Raw genomic sequence first — 12,988 nt, 5'->3', positions numbered from 1 at the left:
TAAGTTTATGAGCATATTTTATAACAACACAATATATCTTAGACCATGATTTTGTGTTACATCCACACTCGTTAATTAAATTTCATGTTTATTTCCTTAAACTTGGAGGCAACTCATAGTTATTATGTTCTTTCGCTATTTAATTCCATTCTCGTATTGTTGCATTTTCTTCTCTTATTACATCTACAACCATATACATTGACTTGTTAAGTTTAATAATTTCACTGCTTATCTCTTTGTTCTTAACCACTTTCTATTTCTTTCTTTAACTAGCACTTGTTATGAGTGAAGAATCCGATAATTGTGTTTCAGGTACAGAAAAATACATGTGAGCACATAAATGAACTTTAAATCAAAAGTGCATTTTTCTAAAATATTTTGTGTTAGATAATATTTTCTATCATGGTATCGAGGAGCATCTTTTACATATATTTTGACACATATATGTGTTTCAACTATTGCATCAACACAATTCTAACACAATATTATATTTTGTATCTATAAAATATATATGTAAGCTATTTTAATATTTATGTGTAGAATAACTTATTACCAAACAATTCCTTAAAATATGGGTAGATTTTACTACTACCAGAAATTTTAGGAAAGGACTGTTAGCCATTAGATTGTACGATTAATTTTTCTTTCAATTCAAGAATAACTTTCAAAACTTTATGGAGATAACGATTAATTATCTCGCCTAAATGGATAAATCAAAAGTTGTTGATTTCATGACTTTTTGCATTATAGGTTAATGTGTAAATTGATTTTTCAGCTTATTCTTCCTCACTTAACCATTGTGTAGCTCATAAGCCCCGTCTCTTTCTAACATATCACATAACTTTAAAAAATTGGCTTAAATAGTCAATTTGTTCATGTAAATTAATATGTTTTTTGTTTTGTTTATGTATCTTCTTTTTTTAAAATAATCTCTTAATGTTAAAAAAAATGTTTTAGTTCTAAAAGTTAAATTTGTAGAAAAATTGGTAAGAAATCTATAGATTTTCATGCGGATTTCAATTTTAGGGATTAAAACTAAATAGAATTCAACATTTAAGGACTTTATCTACATACATAGATACATGAACAAAAAATAAAAACACGTCAACTTACAAACACCAATTGACTATTTAAGTCTAAATTTTTTGAAGATTCATTCTTAATTTATTTTACTAGTTTTAGTATTATTAATTTGGGTGATATCTAAGGTGAGTGTTCAATCGAATCACTCACATGTGTACCGCCAAATTTTACGATTAGATCAATTAAGTCTTATATGATTTTATTGGTCTTTACTATACTATATTGGATCTCTAGTATCTACTATCACATTTTTCTCCTAACAAATGTCATTATTTCAACCACGAACATAATTAGTTTCAATTTATCTCGTAATTTTTACTGGAGAAAATTGGATCTCCAACCTGCATAACTACAAAATATAACTTTAATTTGATTATTGTTTTTCTTTAAAAGTAGAATGACAATTAAAAACTTAGTTCATTATTATATATAGGAATCGGGGAGTAAGAGTTTTTTAATGCTATTATATCTTGAAAAAAACATCACATTAGATTTTATTGTATAATTTCTCAAAGTTCAATTCAATCTGAATTTTTTATATTTTATTTTGAAAATTTTAAAAAAATGTAATGGCAATTGCAAAAGACAAAGTTATTATGGAAAAATAGAAAGAAAAAAACATAAAATTGGGATTAAAATTGAGGTTTGAAAGTTATGGCAGTGGTTGAAACTGTGAGAGGAAGATATGAAGAAAGAAGGACTTATTATGTGTGTGTGGTACATTATAGGATATCCTAGAACATACCAATCTGATGGTTATTTTTCATTTTGATGCATTATTTCTCCATTATTTTTTCTTTCATAATATTGTGCTATGAATGTTAGTTAGAGGTCTCACATTGCTTGAAAAAATGGAGGTTGAGAACTTTATAAGTGAGAGGACCCATATATCTAATGCCTTAATAATTTTGATAAATATGCAATGTCTCTTTAACTTGTGTAGTTGTTCATGAACCAATGTGAATGCTCCCCTTGTGACTCGCCAGTAGTATCAGAATCGATGGTTCATCTAAGGGATCAACTTCTTGTATCGCAATTCTTCCTGATAAGGTGATGGTTAGACTGGTGTCTTGTTGAAGTGCTTGTGATCTGGTAAGGGTGTCAATGACTCTACAAGTGTATGTGGATAAAATAGGTTTCGCTTGAAGGGGATCATATAAGTAGATGACTAACACTTAAGCGAGAAATTGTTATGATACAAGTGTGAGTTAGAAGTCTCACATTTCTTGAAAATGCGAAGGTTGAGCAATTTATAAGTTAGATGACTCATATTCTTAATATCTTAATATTTTGGGTGAATATGTGATGTCTCTCTCACTTGTGTAATTGTTTTTGACCCATTGTGAATGCTTCCCATGTAACTCAACACATAAAATTAGGGGTGGCAAAATGGGCCCGGCCCGCGAGCCATGCCCATTTTACCCGTCATTTTTGGCGGGTCGGGCCTAGATTTTGTACCCGCGTATTTATGTATGTCCGCCCCGTCCCGCCCCACAAAAAACGGGCCGGGCCTAGGGTGGTCGCGGGCAGCCCGCGGGCGGGTATAAATTAAGAACAAATAATCTTAGGCCCATCCATACCAAAATTAGGTTTACATTGATCTCTCATCCTCTCCTCTCTTCTTTCAAACTGAGCTATTATCTTTCTCTAGAAATTACATCTATCTCTTCATCAGCCTCACAAACGGTTTCACTCTCCACCAGTCTCACCTCTCTCTTCGTCGATATGACCTCTCTCTTTGTCGGTCACACGGTTCAGGTAATTTTCAGCTTTCTCTTCGTCGACCACATAGATGAAATTTCTGAATTTTGTTTTTGATAAAATAAATTAAAGAAACAGTTAGAGCAGACCAGTTAGAGTAATGGCAGATTAAAGAAACATTGCTCTACAGTAGTATCGAACAAATAGATCGCAGGATGTTATGGGCCTTAACAAGTTATCGAACAAATATATTCTGTTTTGTTGCTTTCAATTTACAGCTTCTAGAGCAGTCTTTTATTCACCCTGTTTATCATGTATCTCATCTGAAGAAAGTTGGTTGTGGGGTAATAGGAGGTGGAAGCATAGTTACCTACTGACCTGCACCAGTTAGAGTGCTGCAGGCAGATGTATTGGCAGACATAGGATGTGCTGTTAGGCCAGATTACGGTGCAGTTGAAGCGCAGGTCAGGATACTGTAATTTTAGTAATTATTAATTAGGAGATTTATTAGAAGATAAATTCTAACGTACCCAAGAAATGTTGTGTCTGCAGTTATATACCCAGATGACTTGGCCTAAATAAATTGGTAGAACTGTTAGAAAATCTCAACATAACAATTAAGCCAACCGTTCTTAAAGTAGACCCTAAAGTTACGAATAAATATTATGAGTCCCAAGAATAGTTTTACAAATTTTGTGAAGACTTTTCCTATTATCCTCAACTTTGAGCTTCATAGTCTTTTGCAGTTGTATCTGTTGAAATTGATGTTTGATCATCATCATTTAAAAGTGACAACCATTTTAGTGTTTTCAAGCACTGAGATTGGATTTACATCAGAACCAATTAGTGCTGCTGTAAGATATGGGCCAATGTATGGTAGTGCTCCGGTTAATAGAGATCTCATGTTTTCAGTGTTAGCTGTTAGCTTAATACAGTTTTACTTTTTTTTAACACAATTCACTTGTTTTTAATTACTGTTATATATATTACTGTTTAGCTATTTAGGAAATCATACCTAATGGCTAATGGCATGTATTACTGTTATATATATTACTGTTAATATATTACTGTTTTTAATTAGCTGTTTAGGAAATCCTACACAATTCACTTGTTTTTAATTACTGTTATATATATTACTGTTAATATATTACTGATTCAATCTTATAATGAAGGTATCTATATTTATGGAGCCTGAGTTACTTTTCAGTTTCACTAATTTGGATCAGGACTGTATGTGTTGTGGTTGTGGGTGTTTAGTTTTTCGTGTTTCTGATTTGCAACTGGTGCTTTGGTTACACACACAACTGCCAATTTGGTGGTTTCTACCAAAGGGTTGAGTCTGAATTTGGCAATTAAGGGGGGCAGGGGCCTGACAGGTCCGGAAATAGCCAAATATTGCTAGAAATTAGAATCATTGCAATGATTGCACCATCAAATATATATGGCATTGTTTAATTGATTTCGGACGAATATTATGCTTGAACTTTCTTTTACAATTTTAAGAATTGATTATTAATTTAAAATTTCGTGATCTTTGAATTTAGAGATAAAAAAAATACAGGCAAGTGCTAAGGATCACTTCCAAAGGATTTTTAATGATCATGAAAAGCTTAAATTGCAACTGGAGTCTCAGAAAAGTGAGCTTTCAATGTTTAGGAAATCCTACCTAATGGCATGTTTGAGCAATTCAATATATTTGTTGAAATGTTAATATATTACTGTTCTTGTTTGGTGCATGTATAATTGGAAGATTAAGATTGCATGTTTTATAATGTTATTTTAATTTCTTTTATTTGTATACATAGGTGATAAATGAAATGGATTCAGAAACTGTTGGTAATGAAATTGTAGATGAAGTGAATGTGGTTGATTTATAGAATGAAACAATTCAAGGCGTAAATGAACTAAGAAGAATTGAAGATGATGTTTTACCTAAGTGTAAGAAGGCCAAAACATCAAGTGCTGATTGTTGGAAAGTGTTTACTAAACTTGGGGCGGATAAAGATGGGAATCCATTGGCTAAGTGCAATGGTTGTTCAAAGATTTTGAAGGGTGGCGATAGGAATTATGGTACCACGAGTTTGAATCGTCATATGAAGAAGTGCACTAAAATCAAATATGCTGATGTAGGTTAAGTAATGATGGACTTGCAAGGTAGACTCAAGAATCTTACAATAGATAAAAAGGTTTCTAGATCAATGTGTGCTACTGCAATCATTGCACATGATTTACCGTATAAATTTGTGGAGTTTCAAAAAATTAGGGATTGGATGAAATATTTGAACCCTGAATTTTCTCCTATTTCAAGAAATACTGCTAAGGCTGATGTTGATGAAATATTCAAGACAGAGAAAGAAGCTCTTAAGAAGGAGTTAGCTAATATTCCCTCTATAATTTCACTAACTTCTGATATGTGGACAACTTGTACAAGTGAAGGTTATATTTGCATGACTGCTCATTATGTTGATTCCAATTGGAATTTGAAGAGTAAGATTCTAAACTTTTGTCACATGCCTCCTCCACACACGGGATCTGAAATGTCAAAAAAGATTCTTGACTTTTTATCAGATTGGGGAATTGAGAAGAAGATTTTTTCACTCACATTAGATAATGCTTCTGCTAATGACGTGATGCAAGCTCATTTGAAAAGACAACTTGTCTTGCAAAACTGGTTATTATCTGAGGGAGAGTTCTTTCATGTCCGTTGCTCAGCACACGTTTTAAATTTGATTGTGCAAGAGGGTTTGAAAGTAATTGGTGATGCATTGGAAAAGATTAGGGAAAGTGTCAAATATGTGAAGGGCTCTGAGGGTAGAATGAAAAAAATTCAAGGAATGCATTGAACTCATTGGCGGTATTGAAACATCGACTGGTTTATCTTACGATGTTTCCACTAGATGGAATTCTACTTATTTGATGCTTCAAAGTGCATTGAAGTACCGACGTGTATTTGCAAGCCTTAGTTTTCATGATGATAATTATAAGGTTTTCCCTTCCGAAGAAGATTGGAAAATAGGAGATAAGATATGCACATTCTTGTTGCCATTTTATGAGACAACAAACTTAATTTCCCGAACGTCTTATCCTACTTCCAATTTGTATTTTTTTGCAAATTTGGAAAATTTAGTGTGTTTTGATGGCAAGCATCAAAGATGAAGACACTCTTATAAGAGACATGGCTGAAAGAATGATGATCAAGTTTGAGAAGTATTGGAGTGATTATAGTGTGGTTCTTGCTCTAGGAGCGGTTCTTGACCCAAGGATTAAGCTTACCTCTTTGGAATACATGTATGAAAAAGTTGATCCACTTACCTCAACAATTAAAACAAATGAAATCAAGCAGAAATTGTACACTCTCTTTGAGATGTATCGTCGCCTTCATACTTCGTCTTCTACAACCTCTCAAACTCCATCTTCCATCACTAGAGGGGAATCAAGTTCACACGCGTTAACTAAAAGTTTGTTCAATGTATGTAGCCTCCTCTAATTATTAACTTGCTTTAATATGTTACATATTGTTAAACGCTTTAATAACATGCTCTAAATTGCCAAATATGCTGCTGTTAAATATAAGAAACATGCTGTCAATTGTTACATGCTGTCAATTGTTACATGCTGCAAATTGTCAAATATGCTGCTGTTAAATGTAAGAAACATGCTGTAAACTGTTACATGCTGTAAATTGCCAAATATACTGCTGTTAAATGTAAGAAACATGCTGTAAATTGCCAAATATACTGCTGTTAAATGTAAGAAATATGCTGTAAACTGTTACATGTTGTTAAATGTTGTTATAACATGCTGTAAATTGCCAAATATGCTGCTGTTAAATATAAGAAACTTGCTGTAAATTGTTACATGCTGTTAAATGTTGTTATACAGTGCTGTAAATTGTTATACATGAGGTTGTTTAATGTAAGAAACATGTTGTTAAATGTTGTTATAACATGCTGTAAATTGACAAATATGTTATTGTTAATGTTACAAACATGCTGCTAAATGCTGTCTAAATTTGATTGTTTTAATATGTTACATGTTGTTAAACGTTGTCAATTGTTACATGTTGTAACATGTCTCTATTCTTTTCCTTTTTATTATAATAGGATTTGAAAGCACACAAACAACAACTTGCAACAGAGACCGGAAAGTCTCAACTTGATGTTTATTTGGATGAGGCAAGTGTGGATTTAAGTTATCAAAATTTTGATGACTTGAATGTTCTTCAATGGTGGAAGGAGAATTGGAATAGGTTTAAAGAGTTATCTTTATTTGCTCGTGATTTGTTAGGCATCACTATTACTACTGTTGCATCTGAATCTGCTTTCAGTATTGGTTCGATCATTCTAAACAAATATAGAAGTCGCTTGTTGTCGAAGAATGTAGAGGCATTGATTTGTACTCGCAGTTGGCTTCACGGTTTCAACAGTTTTGGTACATAATCAAATATTAAAGTTTCTTTTAATACTTTGTGATTCTTATAATTTTGTTACTTACACTTAAATTTTTTTATAGATGTAGTGGGTGATGATGAAGATAATGATGATGGAAGCTTGGTGAAAAGTATTACAACTGAAGCATCATATGTTCATGACGTAGATGAAGATTGATGAGTGCATCTTTTATGTTTGTAGAGAATTTAGAGATTTTTGTGTTAGATAAAACTATTTATGAATTCTTTCATAACTTTTGTTGAATTTATGAAGTTGAACTTTTGTTGAATTTGTGGTGTTGAACTTATGTTGAACTCGTGATACTTAATTTAAGGTTTGTTGAATTTAATTATTGGATGTAGGATAATGATAGTGATTTTTATGCAATGCAAGTGTGTTTGTACATATATTATTTAGCAAAGACTTTATTAGATTTTAGTAGTATTAGGATGTATGAGTACTTTTTTTAAATTATATCATCATGAGTGAACAAGATTTTTTTAAAGAGAATAACGGGCATGCCCGTCATTAAATGGGGCGGGCCTAGTAAGTGAGCCCGCATCTCTACCTTTGACCGCCCCGCCCCGCCCCATTTTCTTGCGGGCTTTTGTGGGGCGGGCCTAAATGGGGTGGGCATGCCCGTTTGCCACCCGTACATAAAATACACTATAACTCAATTTTATTTTTACATGACATATGTATATAATAATTAAAAACAACACACGTAAATTGAGTTATAACTCTAAAGACAAACCAAACCATTTGTTGATATAAATATGTCAATCTTAGTGATCCATCTAACTCCACATGATATATACATATATATATATATATATATATATATATATATATATATATATATATATATATATATATATATATATATATATATATATATATATATATATATATATATATATATATATATATATTATATATATATATATATATATATATATATATATATATATATATATATGAATTTGTCCACTTTAACCAACACATTTTATATAATGTCATAGAGACATTTGATAAATATCCGACTTCGGATATTTATCAAATGTCTCTATGACATTATATAAAATGTGTTGGTTAAAGTGGACAAATTCATATATATATATATATATATATATATATATATATATATATATATATATATATATATATATATATATGAATTTGTCCACTTTGACCAACACATTTTATATAATGTCATAGAGACATTTGATAAATATCCGACTTCAGGAAAATAGATAATGAAATTGCACCCACAAAGGGACCAAGATCAACAAGCATTTTCTTGAATGTTCAATCCCTAATGGTATAAGAGACATGACACTTCCAAGATTCATGCACATTTTAGGAATCTTCCTTTACAAGATGACATTGAGTTTTATCAATAAAATACACATAGATTACAAATCTACTTTACCAATAAAATACACAAGTGGTATTTATAACTCCAATGAGAAACAATGTTGAGGTGGAATATAAAGACAGGGGAATCCCCCACCTTATGTTCACTTTCAACAGAGTTTTCAAAATCATGAGGCCCATTGATAACTCTTTTGTTGTGAGATATTTGATCTTTTAATGCTGGCAAGAATCCATAGATTACAAATGTTTTATAGTCATTTGGATTAATTACTGATGAGTAGAATAGGTGTTCTTTATTTTAGTTTTTATATTGTTTTTGATGTGCAGGAGTAACCATGTCGTCAAATTCGATCACGTTAGATATATAAGGTCGTTACCAAGCAGGTTTTAAGCACGATGAAGCTAGAAGTCATTTTGAATGGTAATTTTAGGGTTGACATAGAAGAATCTCGAGAAAATAAATTAGGACTAACTTGTAAAGACAAAAGAATAAGAACAATCGCTAGAATACAACAGTCTAAGAAGCTATTGCAAGCATTGCCATAGTTTTCCCCATAGTATAGTGTAGGTCTACTGTAATTCATAGTACCAGTACTAGTGGACAAAGGAATTCCATATTTATTAGGATACAACTAATGGATATTTACAAGGCCCAAGACCAAGTATTAGGACAACGCACACGCTGAAGAATTCCTATAAGTGGATTTGCAATGGCATGGAGAATGGAGTTTGAAATATAAAGAGAAAAATTCAGTAACAAGGAAGAAAGGAAGAACCATATTGGAGGAGTGTCATAAGACGTCTCTTGATGGCTGAAGGTTGTAAGGGGTTGAAGTGTCACTCTTATATTTACCTTCTATCTATCTCTATTTAGAAATGTTTTACTTAGAATTCTTCTATGTTATATTTACTTTGATCACCATGATCTAAAGTCCTTATGTTGGTCAATGTGAGATTTAATTACAAAATTATCTTTCGTATGATATGATTGAGTATTAGTAGCATATGTTGTTCATATATTTTTATTCTATATATTACTTTCTTTGACTGATCATCTTAAAAGTAGATAAGAGTTTTTCCAGTATATAGAAATCTTCTTATAAATGGAACTCCTAGCAAATATGGATAAAAAAGAAAGTAGGCATAGATTGTCATTTTAGTTACTTTAGGAATAAAGACATAAAGCCATATAGGGCATAACTTATAAAAGAAATGTATAAATGTGATTATGAAGCTTAGGAATTTCCCCTACCTATCATGACACATCACATCATATTCATGCATTATGTGAAGTCATTAAATGTATCATTGCCCAATATGTTAATCCAATATGTTAAACATTTCTACTTCCAAGTTGTGATTTCTAGTTTCTGACCAAGTGACAACCTTATTTATTATTCTTGCTCGTGTTCTTTTCACAATATATAAGTTGAAAATAATTAGGGGTAATATAATCTCTCTGGGATTGATACTTTTCTTATCACTTGCTACTAGTTTCGATTGTGTCTACTTGCACGTAGAAAATAACCAACAAGTTCATGGCCCTGTTTTCGGGGTTTGTTTCATTAACATTTTGATTTTCATGAAATCTTAAAGAGTTAAATTTGAGTTTTTGACGTTTTTTGTCTTCTAGTGTCACACAACGTGCTTGGTTGTTGCATGTTGTTGTAGTGTAGATAGCAAGTGCAGTTATTATCGTCTACACATGGGAAAATTATGTTTCAAAGACCATCCAATAGTTTCTATTACTTTAAGTTTGGTTTATCACAAGGTTAATTTTTTGGCTAATGCTTGAAATGTGAAATAGTAGAAAATAAAATTAAACTTTCGGTGTTTCAAACATGAGAAAACTTTCTTGGGGTTAAACTTCATTGACCTATTCTTATGTAGCATTATTGACCAGTAATATACAATTATAATCAACTATAAATATTACCGCTTGAGTCTCTCATTGCAACTCATGTCTAAGTAAACGACACGAGATCAGTCCTATTTCCTAACAAACAATCTCTTATCCTATTAACTAATACGTCAAGATTATGTTTTAAAAGTAATTGTAGCTATTAATGACCATTCCAACATTATCAACATTAAATAGAGGTCTTGTACATAAATCTATGTCTATACTTTAGCATCCAATAAATGTCAGACTTGGATTTATTAATGACCAGTACCTTTCGAATATCAAGTTATACATGAAATCATTTTTTAGGTAAATAATACAAAATAAACAATAAGAATTGATAATCCATCAATATTAAAACATAAGAAGAATTACATAGAACGCCATGATCAGGATCACAACATAAGTACTAGAACAACTATATTTAACCCCAAAAGAGAAAAGATTAGCTACGCTTACTCATCATAGATTTATAATCAATCTCTAGAAAAAAGAAGTTGAAAAGCATTTGTTGACGATCTGTCGAACAACACTTCTTCCCTCAATCTTCCTCTCTTATTCTCTCTTATTGCCATTTATGGTGTGAACCTGATTTATCTTAGGAACCACCTCGAATCCATTGACTTCCAATATCTCCAAATGACTGTCTAGCACCCCTATTCATAGGGTCGGGAAAGGTAGGTTTGCTAAGCATATTCCTCATACTCGATTAACACAATACTTTCTTTTAGGTTAAGTAATGCCAGCTACCCTATGTCTAGCCTTGCTGCATATGCTAACTAAGAGCATCGCCCATGGTCGCTTAGTCATCAAACATTTATTTCACCTTAAAGTAACTTAACCCGGAAGCCTTTAAATTGCCTTTGCTCACTAAGCTCTCTTGTGTTTCTTGGCTTAGTGAGGTTGCATCTTTTCTCGTTAAACACATCTGTATTCTTGGATTAGAAAGCCTTGATATGTTGGGAAAGTTCTTGGCTTGGTATCTTGTGTTGTTTTTGTGATTTCTTGATCCTTTTTGCTTATTTTTAATGAATGCATAATTAAAATTTCTAGACATGTGTATTATCACTTTTCATTGATAAGTAAAGGGTTTTCATTTAATTTTGTGTAAAACAAGTTAATAAGTGCCTACCTGTTTACCATATTTTTTGCACTTATCGTATACGCAGGTTGTTAACCCCAATTTACAGAGGAGACCTTGAGCCAGAAAGAACTTTGAGACTCTTAAGGAGATTTCGAGTTGCCAATTAACTACATGAACCCTTGTTCTTGCACCATTACTTGAATAACTTGAAGAAGATCTTGAAGACCCTTAACAAAATGTAGAAGGCATGACTTAAATAGGTATCAATGACATTGCAAATGATAAGGTAAGAAGTATCAAAAGGTTTATTATGATCCAAATTCCATGAGTACTAGTGTTATAAGACTATAAATCAATATGGCTCAGCTTGAGATTAAGACAATGATGTTCCAGACGATATAAGCTATTGGCCAATACTTAGGTGTTGTAACTCATGATCCATATTTACATTTGAGGAAATTACTTGAAGTTGCTAGTAACTTTAAGATACTTGGAGTAACTAATGCTGCTTTTAGGTTGAGGCTGTTTCCATATTCTCTAAGGGGTAGAGCTAAAAGTTGCCTCAATTCTTTGGAACCTAATTCCATTGCCACGTGGAATGATTTTGCTGAGAAATTTCAAGCAAAATATTTTACTCCTAAGAAGAATGAAAAAATGAGGAATGAAATTTCCTCATTTAAATAACGAGAAGATGAATCATTGTTTAATTCTTAGGAAAGATTTAAGGAGCTGCTAAGACAATGCCATCATCATGGAATTCCAATATGCATATAGCTAGAAACATTTTACAATGGTATTATGCCATACTCAAGAAACATATTAGATGCATCCTATGATGATGCCTTATCGTCTAAGTCATATACTAAAGGTTATGACTTGATTGATAACATTACTGCTAACACCTACTAATGGCCAATTACTAGAATTACATCTAACATAGTTTATAAGAAACCATCTGGTGTTCATGAAGTTACTAAGAATACAACATTTGTTGCTCTAGTGGCTCATATTCATAATGATGAAGGCCATGATGACACCTAGTAACACGCTGGTTACCGAACCTGTCAAAGTCGTGACATATGTTGTTGAAGTAACTTGTGTCAACCATGGAGGTGCACATGTATATCTTAACTATGTTGGAAATAAAAAATTTAATAACCCATATATTAATACATACAATCTATGATGGAGGAACCATCCAAATTTCTCATGAAGTAAAACTCAAAATCAATTGAAGCCTCATGCATCACAAATTCCTCTTGGTTTTTCAACAACTAATTCAAATGTGGCTACTAATAGAAATAATCAGTTGCAATCAGTTTTGAAGTCCTTCATGCAAAAACAAATAATGAATTTAAAGTCCAAGGAGTGAGCATAAATAATCTAGAAACTCAAATGGGTCAAATTACT

The 12,988-nt window shown here is 32.0% G+C and overlaps 1 non-coding gene across 1 annotated transcript; it reads right to left on the bottom strand.

Moving 5' to 3' along the window:
- Positions 1-12,229: 12,229 nt before the first annotated feature.
- Positions 12,230-12,336, bottom strand: LOC127133635 (small nucleolar RNA R71). Its single transcript, XR_007807588.1, has one exon. It is a non-coding gene; the product is annotated as a small nucleolar RNA R71 (small nucleolar RNA).
- Positions 12,337-12,988: the final 652 nt, after the last annotated feature.

Source organism: Lathyrus oleraceus, chromosome 3 (assembly GCF_024323335.1).
Source record: "Lathyrus oleraceus cultivar Zhongwan6 chromosome 3, CAAS_Psat_ZW6_1.0, whole genome shotgun sequence".
Classification (NCBI taxonomy): Eukaryota; Viridiplantae; Streptophyta; class Magnoliopsida; order Fabales; family Fabaceae; genus Lathyrus; species Lathyrus oleraceus.
Note: the sequence above shows the minus strand (reverse complement) of the source record. Positions and strands in the feature narration are given on the sequence as shown.